This window comes from Molothrus aeneus, chromosome Z, assembly GCF_037042795.1.
Source record: "Molothrus aeneus isolate 106 chromosome Z, BPBGC_Maene_1.0, whole genome shotgun sequence".
NCBI lineage: Eukaryota > Metazoa > Chordata > Aves > Passeriformes > Icteridae > Molothrus > Molothrus aeneus.
The window spans coordinates 57736388-57757163 of record NC_089680.1 but is presented as its reverse complement, the minus strand read 5'-3'; the positions used below and the strand labels follow the sequence as shown (position 1 = coordinate 57757163).

Genomic DNA, 20776 nt, shown 5'->3' with positions numbered 1-20776 from the left:
CTAAATTATTTAATGAAATTTCATGCTTCTTATTTCATGAAAGTAGGAGTCTTTAAAACAGATGTATAGTTTGCTCTGCACTAGGACATCTGCATTAACACATATTTGTAAAAGCACCAACATTAGCATTTTTGCTAATGGTACAGAAATGGTACTTCCATTTCTGTCATGGTAGCAAAGACTTACCTACCCGCATTTTCACAGATCACACAAACATTGATGGAATAAGGTTTTTGCCCTAAACTAGGATTTGTGATTTCTTAATGCTTTGAATCTATTGCTTTGAATCAGTTCAGTTCCACAGAAATAAAACATAGCGAAGACCTAATAGGTCACCTTTCTATGCCACTGAGGGATTGTTCCTTAAAATGTTTTATCTTGAAAAGAACAGGAGCCCACTACTGCCCCAGGAAACTTTTCAACAGTATACGAGAATTCACTTTGTTTATCTTACATTTGATTTTTCTTCATTTCAGTCAGATACTTCTATTTAATGAAAATAATCTGACAAGTAGTAAAACAGTTGTAGTATTGGATCCTGAAATTCCAGTAGAGAAAAAAATCTGCAATTTTCCATTTTCCAACATCAAATATAGCTTGGGCTTCATAAAATTAAGCAATAATTTAAAAACTAAGAGGAGTCCTTTGCTCCTTTTTGTTCTACAGTTTTTATTTGTACAACAGAATTCTCCTGTGTCCTTACCCTTGAAATAAATATGAAAAAATATACAACTCTGTAATTTATTTGAAATGAAACCAAAGTATTCTTTAACATACTCACCTAAATGTTTAATTTAATGCCCACTTATTCAGCCAGCTGCTGATGCATAAAAACTACCACTGGTATCACCTATCTCTTATCATAGTCACTGACATGGCCCAGCTTCACTGAGTTTGCGAAATATGAGTACTCTGCTTGACTGCAGATAAGTACACATTGTTGTATCACTAAACAGCACTTTTCCCAGCCTAGTCCTTACAACTTTTTATTCTGATTTCCTCGGTACAATCTGTGCTTTTACACAACCTTCTGCGTATATTATAAACATTTCCCACAGAGTCTTTCATTTTACTGTTATTTGCAACTTTGCAATATTTTGCTACAACTGCCATGCAGTAGCAGACACACAATTAATAAGAATTTTGGTATCTTTCATTCTACACAGAAGAGATGTAGTACTTCTAAAGCCTGGGATTTAATGATGTTCTGTGGGAAAACAAAGATAGCAGAGCTTGGGTTTGGGGTTTTTTCACCCTGCCAAATTTCATGGAAAATCTTGCTTTAGATTTCTTGTCCAATGTGACCCATTTTCCAGAAATGATAAGCACTTATTTCTGCTGCTGAAATAAATGGAAAAACAGAGCTTGTAGAAATCTGATTTTCAAGTATTAATATATGAATGCTTGGGTTCTTTTCATTTTAGAAATTATCTATGCCTAGTGTCATTTTGCTGTTTATGTTACAATTGAGATTATAGCAAAAAAAGTAAAATCAGTCATCTTACTAGGAGTTTATTTTCAGGTGTTTTTTCTTCTTGTGTTTTCAGAGTAAGCAGGCAAGTGAAGCTTCAGAAAATGTCACAGGTGATTGAGGGGATTGCTTGCAGGAGTTTTTGCAGTGTCATCTTGAAAACACATTTTGGAAAGATGGAATGAAAAAGAGGGATGTTTTGATGCAGAATTTGGGAGGAAGAACAAAAATATTTAAAACAAGAGTCAGCATCAATAACTCAATTAAATTGCTGGAAGGCATTCTTTTGCTTGTAAAAGTCTAGTGCTTTTAGGCCAGGAAGCCATTTCCTCACACAGAAGCTGCCCACAGCACACTATGACTAGTGGTGGACTAATTGCTGCATCACTAACACCTGTCAGCATCATCTGGAAATGGTGAGCTCAGGAGAGTGCCTGAAATCACACCTGGGGAGAGGGGGGGTAAGGGAGGGAGGGTATAATTAATAAGCTTGTGAGAGGGGTAAGTGGTGCTTCAGCACAAAAGGAGGACAAATCAAGGATACACCAGGCCATGGAGTTCAAGGAGAGCTGTTCTGACTTGGAGTGATAGAAGATGTGTGATGATAGCCAGATCTCCTGGGTAACAGGGCTTTCTGGGAGCTGGGCTGTTGCAAGGCAGTTAGGATGTGAGCAGGAGAAGGGGTGCTCAGCAAGGGCCTGAGGCTGCTGTCAGAGCAAGAATAAGCTCTGAAGGAGGCTCAGGGTCTGCAGCAGCAGCAGGGTGCTGACATGCTGGAGGATGCTTATGGGGCCTTTGCCCAGGAGATGAGGATATGAGTAATGTAACTCTTCAACCTGCTGGTAATGGAATGACGATTGTTAAGCAGCCTGGCAAGAGCACATTTGATGCCTCCATTGAAATGGGAAAGTTGTTTCCTTTGGACTGGAAAATATTACCTTTATTGATCTTTTTAAAAATCAGTCTTAAAAATTACAATCTAGCATTTTGAATAGTTGCTGTTCAAGCTTGTTTATAATTTCTGTCTCACCAGGCTCTGTAAGGTGGCACTTGCAGCTAAAATTGTTAATGAAAGAAAGCCTTTTTTGTGTGACCCTTATCAATTTCTAAAAATTGTTCTCATATTTAGTCAAGGAGTTTTAGAAACACTTAGTTTATAAAGCCTGACTGTGTGTGGGAAAATACTGACTTGACCACTGTGTTTTCAGAAGTTTGAAGTTGTAACAAGAGCTTAACTTTTCAATAAATTCTCATACTATATGGAAAAATCTCTAGAAACTTAACTTTCCTCATTCAGTTCATATAGCAGGAGAATAACATATGCATGGTATAAAAATTAGCAATTCCTTAAATGCTGTTAGTAAGTGAAATAAGTCTTTGTGTTTCTCCTTCATGAGAGAGAAATTGTAGTGTTTTGGAACCTAGCATATACCAAATTAATGTGTGTGTATATATGTATACACACACATGAATATGTCTACATATAAGCATTATACTTACGTATTTAAACTTATAAAAGGGTAGATTTTACACTTAACCATACGTATCTGTTGATCTACTGACTGGACCCAATTTTCTTCTCTCTCTTCCTCTGCCCCCACTACCTCTTTCACCCTACCTTTTTCTTTTTGGCAGTGAGAATGAACAAAAATTACCCGTTATCTTGGCTGTATGGCTTAATTCACTTAACTAAAGACTTGGAGTGAAAAAGGAAAAAAAGGAAGAAACCTACAACAGCAATAACATTGAAAAAAATAAAATTCTGTTCTTCTTGTGCATCAAAAAAAGCTCACTTTCAATTTTTCAAATTTTTATGCACTCAAGGGTCCCCTATAGGGTATTTAGATGGCTCATATGCATAACACTAAATGCAATATTGCAGTACTGAGGTCTTGCTTGTTAAATTCTTCTTGAAAGGTTTTTCATGCACATAGAAAATTTCTTCACTATAGACAGCCCTTACTCAAGTGTAACCCTATTGCAACTCTTGCTGAAGAAGCAGTTACTCCAATGAGATAGTAACTTATTTTCAGGAGTAGGCTACTGGAACATGTTTGTGAGGACTGCAGTCCTCACAAAAGGAAAGTGCTTTATGTAGAATGACACAGTTGTAGAAATCATCTGAGGATAAACACAACAAAGAGAATACCATATTAGTGATTTATCCTGCATTTCTTTTTTTAAAAAGTGAGTTAGACATAATTCTTTTGAATGGTCCTTCTTTTTCTCAACATAGTCTTTTGATGCTATTTGAAATTACATTACTAGGAAATGAAGTAAACAGGTTTTTTGTGTGTATGTTTAATGGGTTGTTATGAAAGCAGAGTTGAACTGCTTTGTGTTTTAATTTATTTCAAAGGTTCCTGTCCTGTAAACATCTTGTTTCCAACCGTGGCAGGTTTCTGTATCCCCATACTGAATACAGGGGACTTCTGCATAGATTCACTTCCCTGCCACTGTGCTAATATTTGCTGGCTCAGGGCTGAATGCACATGCCTAACTCTACATGCATTCGTCATACCAATGAACCTAAATGAGGAAGTTGACCTTATGAAACAGCTACATCAGGGATGTACAATACATTATTCTTAAGGTTGTTCTGCAAGCACATCTTGCATTGCAGCCTGACACAACCTGAAAGACAGCTAAATGATAAGAACCTTTAATTTGACATAGTCAAATTGATAAGGTGAATGATTAGCAGCACCTAACTACATAATGCAGCCTTTGGATATGATTAACTTTTTAAAGAAAAGAAACAAAAGCCAGCAACTAGTATGTTTCTAACATGATTAGCAAAGCACTTTTGAGAAATACTTTCTGCAAAAATGTGCTGTTGTATTTCATGTCATTACATATTTTAAAATGCAAAATGTATTCACTTCAGAGAATGACAGTATCTGGAGGATATGACAGTATCTGGCAGTGAATGTCCTTGCCTATAATATGTTTACGTATCTTTGAAATTTGAAAAAAGATGTTTTTCACAGTTTCATTTAATATCTTGAGGTTATGAATGGCACTGCATTTAAATTATAAATTATGTCTTTCCATTTCTCTTTTGACTGTCTGAACTTTGTTGCAGCTTCAGAATAACAACTTGTGCTAACCACAGGCATAAAATAATTCAGCACTCCTTCTATCAGAAGTTTATTTTTTACCAGACATGCAAAGCACACAAATATTATGTTAAGGCAATATTCATATGTAATACTAATGTTCCTATAATTTTACCTAATAAATTGTGGAAAATATGTGCGCTCTCATATCATTTAGGTTAGTGTGCACTCTAAAAATAATACTTCATAACCCTAAATTTCCTTGTATGCTTACATCTCTGTGGTATGCTTTCCAATATTCAACATTTAGCCACAGATTGCAGCTAACATTCCAGTAGTCTTGCTTTCTTCTTTTATTTATCTCATCTACTTTGGAGTATGTCTTGAAGCACTACTGTTTTATGTGCACGGGATGCACACAGCTAACTCGGGAGTTTTGGTGCCATCAGATAGACTTGCTACTGGAAGTTGTGTTCCCACGCTCCTTAATCAAAGCCTCCATCTCTTTTCCCCAGTTCCTCAAGGGCTGCTTGCAAGACTGCAGATATATTTGGCTTAGTGCTAAAGACAGGTAAGACTTGTGTAGATCTTTAGCTCCATCCTCACTAAGTATCTAAATACTGTGTGGCACAACCTGCTCTGTCCTGGCTGCCAGAAAGTGAGAGTCAGCCATCAACCTATATGTGATGCTTTCTGGTGAGGAGGCAATGAGACAAGATACTGGCCTGAAACAGTCTGCAACCTATCACCTATTCTTAGGCTATGGAAACAACAAAGGAAAGCCAAGCTCAAGTTGTATTTGAGACAAAATGGGACAGGTTCAGTCCAGGTTGCTTGTATTTTTGCCCTTGAAAAAGAGTTTAGTCTGGTCTTTTTGGTTAGATTCAAATAGTTTGGAACTTCAGCTGGTAAAATGGTAGCAAGCTAAGTGCAAAAAATACCCCACCAAGTTAAACAGATACTGCTCACCTCTGCAAAATTATCTTATGTATTGCTCATTCTCTAGGCTGATATTTTTGTCTAGCAAATATTTTTCTAAAAGAGATTTACTGCATGAACCTCCACTAATAGTGATACCTATCATGTAATGCCTTAAAACAGAATAGCTGCTTTGAGTAAAAATCCTCACAGTCACCTTGGCAAACTGCAAATTATGTTTTTATTCCCTTTTCACATCAATAGAGGTATACACAGAGGTAGAGTTTATTTATAGGTAAAGTAAAAGATATTATCAGAACTCGGGTTAAAACTAGGAGGTTTCAAGTGCTTTTCATTTTCTTAGGGACTGCATATTTCTATTTCATTTGCCCTTTTACTCTAGTACAAATGAATTTATTAAGACAAGAATGTCAAAGCAAAATATCAGAAACACCTTTGTGTAAGCATTTGTGTGTCATTCTACCTCTAAAATTCGTGACTCATCTCTTGGTAGAGGAGCACCACATCTGCATCAGTGTATTGCACATAGAATCAAAGAAAGGAGCTTTTGTCATTTAAAGTTTGATTTAAATTTTAAAAAATGACTAAGCATCATAGCAAACATTTTTCTAATGTTCTTAAAAATTCTGTGTTTCAGAGCATGGCTATTGACCCATCTTCTTGAGGAGAATGGCTGAGATGTCTTTGAAATTATTCCTGGAATGAGACCAGCATGAGATCTCCTCTACCAAACTGAGGTAATACTGTTGAAAGGCAAGAAATCTGAAGGGATGTATGTCCAACTGTCTGTGCATTGACAATGTCAACTGCTGAAAGGGTTCCCCATGCCTGGAGCCAAAGGAAACAGTCGGAATGGGTAAACCCGAGGACATCAGTCTCTTCTGAGGTATATTTGGTTGGTGAAGCCAAAAGCTTTTCTAGGTAATTTCTAGGTCCAGGTTTTATTAACAATGATAGCCCAGACTTCTGCCATAATGAAGTACCTTCTTGGAGGTTAACTAACTAGTTATTTACCTAACAATACTCAGCATAATGGCAAACACAGGAGTGGTGTCGCTTTTGGTTAGTTTGTAGAGCCTTTAAAACCTCAGAAATTTCACTATCAGAAAATCAGACAATTTAAAATGATAATGTGGGCAGTAAAATTATGTAGCATATTACTACTAAGCCTTCTGCTAGAAAATTCACAAATTCTGCTTTCTTTAACTCTTCACCAGAACAGGTTTTGGTAACAAGTCTTTTCTGTCAGGGTGGACCTGACATAAAATGATGCCAAAAATCAGCTACATTAGGATTACGCACATAAATAAGACAAGACAAGTACAATTTGCCAAGTGATATGCATGAAAATGAATTTTTTTCCAATGGAATGATTTTTTTAAAACATTTTCTTTAAATGGTATTAGCTAGAAAGAAGCAGAAAATATGCCCTGGTCTATACCTGGAGGTACATCTGTCTCATTCTGTTTCATCAAGGTTACATAAGTTATGTATGGCATTCTCATTATGGATAGTAGTCTGGCCTTAGAAAGATATCAATTATTATGAAATTAATTGTTCATTAATTGTTCATTGTTTCTCTCTTGTGAGGATTTAAAAAATTTTTTGTGTTGAAAAGAGTAAATGATCAACACTGTTTGTCAAGATCTCTGTAGTGTAAAATAAAATACTGCCTCTCCTAATAATTTCAGCAAGACAAAATTGGTACCATTTTAATTATGTTTAATTATTGTTTAATTATGTTCAATTATTTAATTATGCTATATGTACATTGTGCTTCTGCCACCTTTGCTGGGAGGAGGAATAACTTGCCAACATTACTGGCATTATGCAACCTGAAAAACCTGCACCCCCCAAAAAATCAGGGTGTTCAAGTTACTATCAGAAAACAAATTAAAATGCTAAACCCATTGCAAACAATATGCTTCATGTTCAGAAATTCCATTTACTCCAAAGGTGTGACCTGATTTCAATGAGAAGTCTGTAAACAGGGGGTTGAAAATCTAGGTTCTTAATATCAAAATCCTCACTCCAAAAATACGTAAGACAAAGGATGAAACTGATATTAGGAAAAAGCGTGAACAAAAATGTTTTTCACAAGTCTGTCAATGTCAGTAATTCCTCTCAGTTGTCAAAACTCATGTTTACAGAAGTTAATTCAAAGATAATAAATGTCTTATGTACTAGGAAGATTTATAGGTATCTAAACATTTCTTAAAGACAAAAGTTGCTGCACTTCCTAATAACTCTCTCAATTGCATATCTGTTGATAAGTTAAAATATGTAACAATACATATATTTATATATATACAGTTCTCTTTAAGAGAAAGTATGCACAAAATTGGGTATGTATTCAGATTGGTATATATGCAAATGCCTCTGTAATTTCTAGTGGTCCCTAATTCTAGAAGAATGAAATGCTTATGCTGTTGAAAGTCTTTATTAAAACGTACATTATTCTATAATACAAGTAGCATCTAATTTAAGAAATATTTTATTAATATGAAGTTCAACAAAATGCTTAATCTCTTCAGGATTTTAGTGCTACCTCCTATCTGTGAAGCCATCCATAAGATCTCAGACTGAGTTTGCTGTCGTTGCTCACCTCAGTCTTATTTTAGATATATGTACCTCAGGTGCTGGTCTTCCCCAGTAAAAAGGGACTAAAGACAACAGAAAAGGTAGCTTATCTAGAAGAAGGTGAAAAACAGTATTCCATAACAATTAAGACTCTTGGAAAGAGAGAATAGAAAATACCTCAACTCAAGGTATTCTTAATAATTAATTAAAGAACCTGATTTAAGCTGAACACAGGAAAACATATTACCTTACTATTCTATGCAACCATTTCTTCAAGAAAGCTTTGAGATTTCAGTGTAAATTCTAGTGTGGGTACATCCTAGTTTTTAAGGATACAGCAAAGACTCACCAAGCTAGCCAATAGCATCAAGGTGCCTTCCCCCTGGAAAAGGGTTTGGATGGGACAGATTTTATGTTCAGCTCAGCTGACTTGGATCAGTAAGGTGGGTGTAGTTGATGTGGTGTTTCATATTCTGAAAAAATAGATCATTTTTGTATAATAGAAACAGGGTTTTTTTACTTTTTAGAAATCATAAAACTTGTACAGTGGCAGCATTAGCTGCTCTACTTTTTGCCTCTATGGCCTGATGAATCTTGAATTTGTGAGATTCATGAATGAAGCAATCATGAATAAGGCAATGAGGCAAATCAACTTTGCAAGTTGAGCAAGACTGAGTGTCCTAATCTAGAAACTGTCCATTCCTGGTGAAGGGGAATAGTTCTGACTTTCTCTGTAGAGATAAGAAATAGAGGCAGCCAATTATAAGGGCAGGCAGAAGGATTTAGGTAGAATTTAGGCAGGCTGCATCCAGGCCAGCTTTATTTATGTAACTCCTTCGTTTTGGCATCTCCTCTAGCTTTACGTCTGATAGGCCAGAGCCTGGTGGTCAATTTGATATGTTTGGAGAGTTGAACATGCTCTAAATAAGGTGACTTCTTTTTTTTTTTTTTCCTGAAAGTAAGGGTCCTGAGCAAAGCTCTGTCAACAGCATCTTCCACTCTCCTGCCACAACCACCACTACGACCCATCACTTGATGATTTTATGCTTTGAGGTTTTTTGGTGGTTTTTGATTTTGGGGGTTTTTTTGAGGGGGGAGAGGGGAGGCTTTTTGTTTTTTTGTTTTATTAAATTGTGTCATAAAATGGGCTATCCTACTCAGAAAGGGCAATATTTCAGTAACTGGGATGAGAGCGAGTGGCAAAATAAATGTTAGCAGCAAACCCAAACATCTCTTTACCTACTGTTTGTATCATAGATGCTCTTCAGTTTTAATTAACTGATCAGCACAAAAAGTGATAGTCTTCCTCTTCTTCCAGGGTCTACATCTTAGTTGTTTTGCCACCATTTTACAGAAAAAGTGTGTAAGGTAGTGGAGCATATATGGCAAAAATAAAAAGACAACCCCCTCTTGCATTAGAATCTTGGAAAACTGTCACTTTGTGAGTTCTGTCTTAAAGTTTCACTAGAAGAGAATTGTGCAGTTGAGTTTTTGAACATTTAGCAGAGTAAGAATGAAAGCTTCCTTTGAAACCATTATGATACTGTCACATAGTGTTTTTCTTAGTTAGTCAGTTAGCGGAGGTTGATGGTAGGACCTTCAAAGCTGTAGCATAGGCTGCATTCATTTGAGCCAATAGAGTAACCAATAACTGTGGTCAGACACTTTCCGGTACATGGGCAGTGCCTGGAGACGTATCACATATATTTTGCCTCCAAGATATGCATGAGTGGAATTTAGGGTAGGTGGGCTGCTGGGCTCTGCATCTGGAGTTGGGGTGGGCTTGGTAGCCCTGCAGTTCTACAAGAATCGTAATCCTATGAAAATTTTATTTGCAAAGTGGGTATTTGTTGGCTGCTGTGAAGGGAAAATCATACTGAGGAACAAGGCTTTATATAAACAGAGAAGAATTCTTCTGAGCATAATGGAGACATGTCTCAGTTTAGAGACAAGTTGAGGAGAAAACACCCTGAAATAAGTGTTCCCTCTAAAAGGATCCAACAACCCCTTTCTGCCAACAGGAAATGAATACCAGTGAATGAAAGTGAAAAAACCCCAAATAAACAGCTGTTTATTGACAATTTGCCCACATGGTACAGGAAAAAGGCAAAGAAATGCTAGATATTGAAATGTCAGACCCTTACTCCCCCCCCCACCCCGACCCTGGAACAAAACCCAAAAACGCCAGGGAAAGGAAAAAACAACAGCAGCTTGCCACATAGTGGGTAGAAAATGGCATGGGCATTCAGGAAAACAAATATGAGATCCAAATAGCAGTTCAGGCAAACAGATGTGAACCTGGTGACTCTGGTGTCATTCCCCTCTTCACAGCAGAGGAAGCAGGTGGGCTTTGTGTGCTTTCTCTCAGTGGCTGGGCTTTTTCTGAGGTGTGGAGCCAAAAAAGAGCAGCCCCTTGCCTTTCCCACCAGTTCCAATTGAACCCCTCTCCTGCCAGTAATCCTCTTTAATCTTAGACCAAAACCAAACCGTCCAGTTCACTTTGAAAAAGATGCCAAAGGATTGTTGCTGCAGCCTCTACAAGGACATGGAAGGATAAGAAAGCTCCTTGCCTGGACTAACAAAAAAGCCAAGCTAGCCAAGCAAAATAAAACCAGATTGCACGGCACCCTGAATGCCATGGGAATGAGGCTTCAAAAAAAAAGACATGCCAGAATGCCAAGGCTTCCCACTCTCCCAGACCCACCCTAGAGATACAGCAACCTGTACTGGGCATAAAGCAGAGGATTAGGAAATAGAGTACCAATCATAAAATGACCACCAGACAGAAAAAAAATGAAAAGAGTCCTTTTTTTTCTTAAATCACATCTGAGTGTATTTTCCTTCCATAAATCAACTTTCTAAAGCTCATGGTGTTTTGGGGGTTTTACCCTTAGATGCTATATATAAATCCCTTTGCAATAGCGGGAGTGCTATAAACATATGCAAACATATGCATGTATGTATGTATTTAAATAAAAGTAGGGGACAGAACATGGCATATTTAAAGGCATAGGGCAACAAGAATACCCTTGGAGAGATCTGTCTGAAGATTGCAAGGTTGGTTCTTATTTTTAGTGATGATCTTTTCAGTTTTAGCTCATTCTCTGGAGTAAAATATTTTTATTAAATACAGTTTTTTCATTGCTTATATAGTCTGTTCAAGATATCATGCAAAGCTAAAGCTGTGAGAAAATCATTGATGGATGTTTAATTTGGATTCATTCCAAATCCACTGAGTATCATTGCAGCACAGTCTTTTTTTACAGCTCAGCCACCATCAATCTGGACTTCTGAAAAATCAGTATAAAAGTGTCAAAGGCCCAGTTTAAATACAGGCCAATATTAGGCTGCAGTTTATGCATCAGCACAGGGGAAGAGCAGGGAAACAGACACATTTTTTGACTTAAAATGTCTTCTCTGACTTCTAGAAAAATCTTAGCATATACTTGTCTAAAAATAGTAATTTTTTTTAATTTTTCATTTTGGTAAAAAGTAGATTAGGAATTTTTTTTAAATTTCCATAAGAGAGAAAATGCCTGTATTTGATTACAACATCAACACATGAAAATGCGTGGATCTGGATGAATATTTGTACATATATAAAGAAAAATCAGATTTTGACAGCTGAAACTGAAACAATACTTCCACTCACCATCTCCAGCAACATAAGGTAGGATGAAAGCAACTGCAGTGGTGAGCCACCCAAAACTAACAGCAAATCAGAGCAAGTGAGTCAGTTCAAGTATACACTCTACCTGATGAATGAGCCAAAACCAACCCTAAATAGGTTTATTTTCCTGTTTGAAATCTGTTGAAAGCTTCAGAGATGACTTTGAATGCCTATAGCTATTGCTTCCCTTCTGCATTAGAGGCTGGTGAACACCCATCAATGTCAAGAAATGTTTGTTCATATCTTTAAGTGATTTGCTGTAGTTGTCTCTGCTCTTCTGTGTATGAATAGTCTTAGAAAGTAGTTTATTGGAGAAAACAATCACTAACAGAAAATTTTAAACAATTACTAAACACTCATGATGTGGAAATTATCATTCACAGCCATGAGCATTAAAAGTCTCATTCCAAAATATTATTAGCCCAGCAAGAGAAAATCTTATGTTACTTATATAACCAAATAGGGATATTGATTTAGAAATAATTATTTTAGATAAAAAGTATTAGTTATTTATTAAATAATAAAATATATCAAATCTGTCTTTGATATAAGTACCTCAAAGATAAGGGAAGACAATTTGCAAAGATATTTGGTATGATGCTTCACCATAGCAACATACAGTTAATTAGGGAAATTTGTTTCATTTATTACCAATCCAGTCAGAGTACAACAATGGGAAAAAAACCAACAAATCTCAAAACACCTTGTCTCCAATCTTACCTTCTTGCTACCATGGGAAGCTCATATATTTCTGCACCTGACAGTCTTCAAGGAAACTCTTCAGAACTTCATGCCTATGAAGACAATTGCTCTCCCTGTCTTGTGGGCTTGTCCTGGAGATGGGTATGGAAAGGCAAGGTATGAATAGGTTACTTTTAGGTCTGTTTCCTCATCTCTAGTTTATTTTCAAAATTGTCAGCTGGGATGTGATGACTCATAACCATGCTTTCTTCAGAAATCTTCCACAGCTGATTTCTGTCAGCTTCATAAGTATCTAATGAATGAAAAGCACCCTGTTGACATTGCTCCCAGGAGTTTAGACTTCCTATACTTGCAGATTTGTCATCCTGAACAATGTATTTGTGTGAAACAGCACCATTGCAAAAGACTGTGTAAGTTAACTATTTCATATTTGAGTGTGAATTGACCTTTGAATCTCTTTCAATGAAACCCACTCCTGCAAGATCTATCCATAACACTTGACTTTGATCTTATTTCCCCTACATAGGAAAAGTGTCTAGAGTGAGATCTTGAAGGGATTCTAGGTAACTCACATTAAAGTTCTGTAAAACCAGTGGTTTACAGGATATCCTTCATACTATGTCTCCTCAGTGAGACACCCGGGGGGACTAACTCGGGTCATGTTGATGGTCACCTCTTGGTGAGGGCTCATGGTGGGCAGCCAACAGGAAGGTATGACCATGTTCACAGGGTTCTTGGATGAGGGGAGAGACAAGAATGTTGACTCCATGTTCAGAAGGCTTGAGTTATTATTTTATGAGATATATATATTGCATTATAACTATACTAAAAAGAAAAGCAAGAAAAGGTTCCTCAGAAGGCTAAGTTAAGAATAGAAAAGAAAAGAATGATAACAAAGGCAGCTCTCTCAGACTCTGTTCGAGATAGCTCGGTCCTTGATTGGCCATTAATTATAAACATCCAAGATGGGCCAATCACAGATGGACCTGTTGCATTCCACAGCAGTGGAAAACCATTGTTTACATTCTGTCTCTGAGGACTTTTAGCTTCTCAGAAGGAAAAATCCTAAAGAAAGGATTTTTAGTGAAAAGATGTCTGCGCCAGGAAGGAACTCCTATCTTCTGCAGAGGAAGATGTTGCATAGACTGCCTGTTCAGTGTGGTGATTTCTGTGCCAACCACACACATAGCAAGACAGAAGCTAGCACAATAGTATGCATCAGATGACAAAGTCGTTTAGATTCCTTAAAATATCATTTATAGTTACTATTGCCTGATAAGGTTTGGTTTGCGAAAGACAGCACACAGAACATTGGTATGGATGTGTGTGCAGAACTCACTGACAGTTTGGTAGTTTGAGTGATGCTTTGACAATTCCCCATATGCATATTCCCAGACTGTATCTGTAAGCTTTTCTAGAAAGTCTCCCATAAAAAACGTGCCATGAAAATGATAAACAGCTGCTATTTCCATATATGAAAAATGACCAGATTACACAGCAGAAGAAACAATCGGAACAAAATAATTGTAACAATTAAAAGCACTATGTATCTCACTATTTTGCTTAAAAATGTGTAAAGCATATTTTTAAGCAAAATAGTGACATACAAACAAAGCTGCCTGAATTAATTTTGGCAGCTACCAGAAAGGCATGAACAATTCTTAGAGATAATATTTCCTCTCTTATATTGTGGAGCTCTTATATTTTTGCTGCATCATGTTGATCAGATGTAACCAAATTTACCACTGGAAAAGCTCTTTAACAAGGTAATGAGGACAGCATCATGTTCCTTAAGAATGATGTGAGAACACCCTCCTTTGAGAAAGAAAATACCTTTTTGCATTCTCGTTTCAATGGGAAGGTGATGATGGTGGTATTGTAACAATTGAGCACTACTAAAATCTTGTTTAGAAAAAAAATTAATGATATTGTATTTGAATAATTCCACTATTTTCACCAAATTTTAGAAATTAACAAAATGGTTAATACCCCATGTAGGAATCTTTCAGCAGGGAAGGTACTTAATATTACAGAATCACAAGATGAAGTTCAAGCTTCATCAAGATTATTCCTTCCTTTTTACACTCTAGAATTCTACTGAAGGAAAAGACTTTTTCTTTTTTAAAAGAATTCATGCTTCCTGCAAGGTGGGCCCAGCTGTGTTCTGGCAGCAGCCAGAGGGACATTTTTTCCCTTTCAAGGGGACGACTTTAAGGACTGTACACCTACTTCTGGACAGCAACCAAAAAACTTATTCTGAAACCTTCCCTCTCACTGGCAGATCCATGAAATCAGTGGAAAACTGGATGAATCAGACTGAAATTTCCATAACACAAACTGAACAAACTGCTGCAAGTATAAAAACAACCAGAAAGTAATAACATAGTAAGGGGATAGAGTCTCCCTATTTTCAGATGCAAGGCAAACAGAAATCTTTGGAATTGAAACCTGGCTGTCCATGTTGAGCCGTATCAGTCAAATTAGGCAGTTTACAATATTACTTTATCAAGCTACATATATAGTTAGGCATATAGCAGATATCTCACTTGTTGTAAATAAACAAGAAATAAAATAAAATAAAATTTTAATAGTAGTATTTTATTTTAATAATAAAATAAACATTCTTAATTGTTACATGCCACTAAAGTGTTTGCCTAAAATGTTGTCAGCCGAAAAATTAAAAGTGAAAGACTTTTGGAGGCAGTTTAGACATTGACTTCTTATTTTCTCAAGCAATAATAAATCTGTAATTATTTTATCAGCAAGACCTTAGATCTGATTTAGTGTTGAATTATATTGAAAAATCAAATGTTAATACTGGATAGAGGGAAAACTTTAAAAATTGAAAATGTTTACTCTGTATATAGGTTTGCTTTGTCACCATCCTGCACTCTATATCAGAACAAAGGCTAAATGCATAATAAGTTATGCAAATGAGGTGAAATCAGCAAAAGTATGGTGGAGGAGGGGATGATTTAAACCATGGTCATAAGTGTAACAACAAAGCAGTAGAGAATTGAAGTGTTTAGTGCCAGCTCATTTCAGTTTATTTTTCTGTCACATTTTTGAATGGGTAGACTGAAAGACCAGAAATGAAAAGATCTCTTTCTGGACCAGAAGGATTGACAGTGTTCTTTAACGGACTGTCCAGATATGTCTCTCTGACCCACAGCTATTTGCTTATTTGCTTTTGTTTTTTTTAAATAGAATCAGCATGGTAATAGCTAGCAGCAGTAATAGAGGAGAGAGAGAGAACCCCTCCTCTGTGCTTTGGTGAGAGTGTTTTTTTACAGCCGTGCTACACTGCCTGGATGTCAGCTCCCAGTTTCAGACATGATGGAAGCTCCAAGTACAGCTATGAGCTCAGAGTACAAATATGAATTAAAAATTCATATATCTTACTTCACTGCCTCCCTTCCCCTCTACCAGTTAATGTAATCTAAAAATATCCTCCATTCTTAAATTGCTTTACTGCATCCTCATTTGTATCCTGAAGATGATCCAGTATAAAACCCAATGGATTTCCACATGGGGTTTAGACTTGACGTTTTTTATTTAGTTCACAAACCTCTCAAAGGAAAGTTTGTTTTCCCTTCATAGATGGAAAAATTTTCTAAGATAAATAAAGCTGGTTTAGGGGCAGTAGTAAGTAAATATCTTTGTTATATTCCTTACAAATTTATCTTATGTGATAACCAGGCAGATTCTTGCCATCAAAATATTGTATTTTGCTTCTTGGCAATTCAAAAGAAATATCTCTCAACATCTATAATGTTCCAGTTGAAAAAGCCTCTGTTTAATTCCAGAAGTTTACTTGCCATAAATAAAATTCTTAATTATGGTTTTAGAGGGAAATTAAAACAATCTTGAAGAGATATGTAACAAAGATTTTACATATTTCTATCTTTATGTAGGGAGAAGCAATTTTCCACCAGCTCTATGCATCAATTAGTGTTTCCCAAGCAGCATGAAAGATACAAGTAACTCCTAAATGTGAGTGTGCAGGTAATGAATTTATAACAGAAAAACTCTCTGATTTTTGTCACCTAATAACTTCATAAAGTATTTTGGTGATGCTTAGCACTCCTGTCTTAATAGCTGGTAGGGATAAAAACACATAATCCAATAGTTTAAGAAAATTTAAATAAACCAGACTGTTAGGTTGCATGTGGGGAGGGGTGAGGGGCAAGTAGGCAGAGATACTTGTCCCCAGACATTCATGTGGCACTGAGGGTTTTATTTCGCCAGCCTACCCTTTATAAAGACTTTTGAAAGACACAGTCTGGATTTTCTCATTGGTCTGAACTCCACGCCCCCTCAGGATCTGGCCAGTGAAATGCTTGCAGCTTCATAAGAGATCTGGTTGGGAGAAGCCCCTGTCAGTGAATCCTGGGGCTTGGTGTATGTTATCCGGTAACACCAGATCTTCATTTTTATTGAGAGATAGTACAATGCTTTGACATCTTACTAATTTAAAGTAACACATTACAGTTTTTACCAATGCTGCTCTCCAAAAGGCTCTCCCAGGAACTATTATGCCAATACCTTCTGTTACCTGTTTAGTGGCTTTTCAGGATCAGGGCATTAGCAGACATATCCACTTAAATGTGGATTCCAAATCTTCGTTTTTTTCTAAACAGCTCCTGAACCTTAGCTTGGTCTGAAGAGTGAGAACAGAGGACAAACACCAGCTCAGTCTCTGTGCTGCTCCTACAAGAGCTACTGTATGCTAACAGGAAAAAATATGCCCTGAGAGCACACAGAGACACAGCCTTAGTGTTTTCCTATTATGTTTTATTCAATAACTTTGTGATGAAATAGATTATCCAGAAGCCATGCCTTGATATTAATTTTGGCCCCATGTCTGTAAGACACTAAATGTTTTTGCAGGACTCTTTCTTGACTGTACAGAGGTCTCTGGGCATAGAACCTTTGTGAACAGGGAGGAGATGGTGGTAAACCTTGGTCACTCCTTCTGTGGCTGATAAAAGCTCAATATCTGTCACAGACATCTTTTCACTAAAAATCCTAAGAAAAATCCTTTCTTTAGGATTTTTCCTTCTGAGAAGCTAAGAGTCCTCAGAGACAGAATGTAAACAATGGTTTTCCACTGCTGTGGAATGCAACAGGTCCATCCGTGATTGGCCCATCTTGGATGTTTATAATTAATGGCCAATCGAGGACCGAGCTACCTCGGACAGAGTCTGAGAGAGCTGCCTTTGTTATCATTCTTTTCTTTTCTATTCTTAGCTTAGCTAGCTTCTGAGGAAACCTTTCCTTTCCATTTCTTTTTAGTATAGTTATGATGTAATATATATATCTCATAAAATAATAAATCAAGCCTTCTGAACATGGAGTCAACATTCTTGTCTCTCCCCTCATCCAAGAACCCCTGTGAACACAGTCACACAATATCTATTCAAACAGAGAAAATTCCTATACTTACATCTATGCATATCCATATATTCTGAAGCACATGTTTAAGACATCAATTTAATCTTCAAAGATCCTCTGGCATATTATAAATTTTAGCCATTTTGAAAATGCAGTGTTTGGGGGGACCATATTGGTCTGTGCAGTTGGGAGGCTCATGTACCGATGCCCTTGTGCAGATATGTGAGCACCTCCATGAGCCTGAGTGCTTGGGTGCAAAATATTCCCTCCTTTCATATGAGTAACACCGCTGTAAGTTATATTTGCAGTGTGTCACAGTCAGGTTTACACTGGGTATATACATGTCCACAAATAAATGTAAAATGCCTGATTTGACATCCCTGTGTAATGCAAAGTGAAAACTTCTCACATTTTTTTATTACCTTCTGGCTAATTTCCCCAATTAAATCTAAGACCTTGCACAATAATGAAAGACTTTCAGTGAACTCTATCACTCTTGTTCCACAAGGAGGACAGGATTTTGTTGGTGTCCATTAAAAATACCATACCATTAATGAATGGTAATATCATTCATTAATGGTATTGTATTTTTAATGGAAATACCATACAATTAATGAATAAAGCAAAAAGTACATATATTTTTCAAAGTACAAATGCAGTGGTGTGTTTATGTATTTAAGAGACACAATGAAATGTATTCTTGAAATATATGAACAGTAAATAAGTTTTACTAAAAACATACACAATTAAAATTGTGTTCTCCCTTTTATGTGGTCTACAACATTTGTTCTGTTTAACCATATGAGAATAGAATAATTTCTCTTAAGATTGAAAGATTCATAGAACAATGATATTGCATGTTTTACTAGTGAATATTTGGAGGCATTTAGCAGTGTAAATAACAAAGATTTTGTTTTGCAAATTAATTAATTCTAAACAATATCCAGTAACATTGTGATTTGCAATGTAACAGGCAATTTAAATAGTTTTTTGTAAAAACCTAGTTTTCTCAAACTTTCTGTTGTATGCTATTGTGTGGTAAATATCCACTGATACTTTGAGGTCTCAGAATGATTTGCACCTTCATTTACAAGTAACTTTACTAATCTTAACTGAAACCATGAATTTGAAGATCTAGCTGGTGTGCTGGCAAACACAAAATACCAAGAACAAAAATGCTCCTAATTAGTAACTAAGCAGTAATTTTTTTCAGTTAATTTCTCCACTAAAAATGTATCCAAACATCTATGACATACAACAGATCTGGAATGTAATTGCAGTTTGCCATAGCAGCAAATGTATCTCTCTGCGGTTAAAATAAAAATGAGAGGAAAATCTTGCTCAATTGTTCTATCACGTGGGTAATCATTATTGAAGTAATTAGACAGATCAAATTCATTTTCAGAAATTAGACCAATTCATGAGATTGTTTTAATCTATAGGGAATAGAACAATCACATATAAAATACCTACAGGAACAGTTTTTCTCATTGCACATAAATAATCTGCATTAAGATAATGCACACCAGATATGCATTAAAAACCTGAAGCTTTAAAAAGTAGTACACTAGTAAAGTATTTGAATTTTAAAATATTTTGTTCAAATTCCTCCCAGCTCACACTGTTCTCAGGAGAGTTCCAGGAAATATTAAAAATACTATTGAAATAAAAAGGATAAGATATTTGTCACTCATTTAAATTGATGTATGTTCCTGTCCCACAAATGTCATATTGGATAATCCTGAAAAATTACCATAAATATCCAGAACTATGCATATTTATGATGGTATTTTGCATAGCACTAGTAGCAATTTGCATGGGAGGACTGTGAATGGAAGCGGATGGGTGAAAACTGAACAGTCAAGAGGACAAAATTTATTACCAGCATCCTACAAACTGTCTCAGCAACACTTTTGTTTTGCTTATTTTACAAAACCAAAGCAATTTGCCTTGCACCACTCCTGTGATGTTTTCAATTTGCTGGCAGTTTAGCACTCCATACTTAGCCAGAAAAATTTAGCCTAGATAAGTTTCTGAGGGATACACATGTTAATTAGAAACATCTTTTCCTATTACTGACAGCTGTAAAGAAATCCAAGAATGAGAAATCAGAGGTGTGCTTTTTCAAAATTTCCTTATTTTTTGGAGGCAGAAGGGTTGCATTTCCAGCAAATGTTCACCTGATCCAGGTGAGTCCATCATGGATTCAAGTGTATCCTCATATCTGCACCTCAGATGAGGCCCAGAAAACATTCAAGAAATCTCTTAAAAAGTCTGGGAGGGACAGAAAGTTTTTCCTGCCTCTGGCTTAATAGCATTTTATGTTAAAATGGAGAGCAGAATTAACCAGAGACTCTAGAAGTAATTATTGGCAGTGTTTGACCACCACAAATGCTTGGGCAAACAGTGATTCCTCTTTCCACCAGTTCACTAATAGGAACAACAACTGGCATTGTCCTCCACTTCACTGAGTGCCTTTGGAGAAGGAGTTGGTTGCTGGTGGGAAACTGACAGTCAGACCCCATTCCAGAATAGCCTCTCCCGACCCCACTGCAGCAGATGCCAGCTTCTGGTATCAGGGGTGCCAGCTCCATGGGAAGAAGCCAAACCTGTCATACCATGTTCTCATCAAGACTTCAGTGTTTGGGGCAGAACTGCTATTAGAGCCTAACAAGGAAACAAACCCTAAAGTAAAGATTCGGCCTCTTTAACACTTGTGATTCCACCAGAGAGGGACCACTGCACTTGATGCTTCATTTGTAGAGGGCTGTTGTTGTTGTTGTTTATCAGGTTTTTTACAGGCAGGAGCACAACATGAGCAAGGTGGTGTTTTATGTGGCTTTTTTAGACAACCTACGATGACCATATAGCCCAGCAAATTGCAGTTCTCTACAATTGCATTCGCAGCAACTCTGTCAACATCCACAGTGCTCAAACCTATGCTTTCAAAACACTGATATT

General features: G+C 36.6%; 1 long non-coding RNA gene across 3 annotated transcripts in view; it reads left to right on the top strand.

Moving 5' to 3' along the window:
- The window catches only part of LOC136569301 (uncharacterized), an 83110-nt gene that overhangs the window by 32860 nt on the left and 29474 nt on the right, over window positions 1-20776 (top strand). For all 3 annotated transcript variants that reach the window (XR_010785332.1, XR_010785330.1, XR_010785331.1), the window contains exon 2: window positions 6107-6206. This is a non-coding gene — a long non-coding RNA (uncharacterized lncRNA). The remainder of the gene's footprint in view (window positions 1-6106; window positions 6207-20776) is intronic.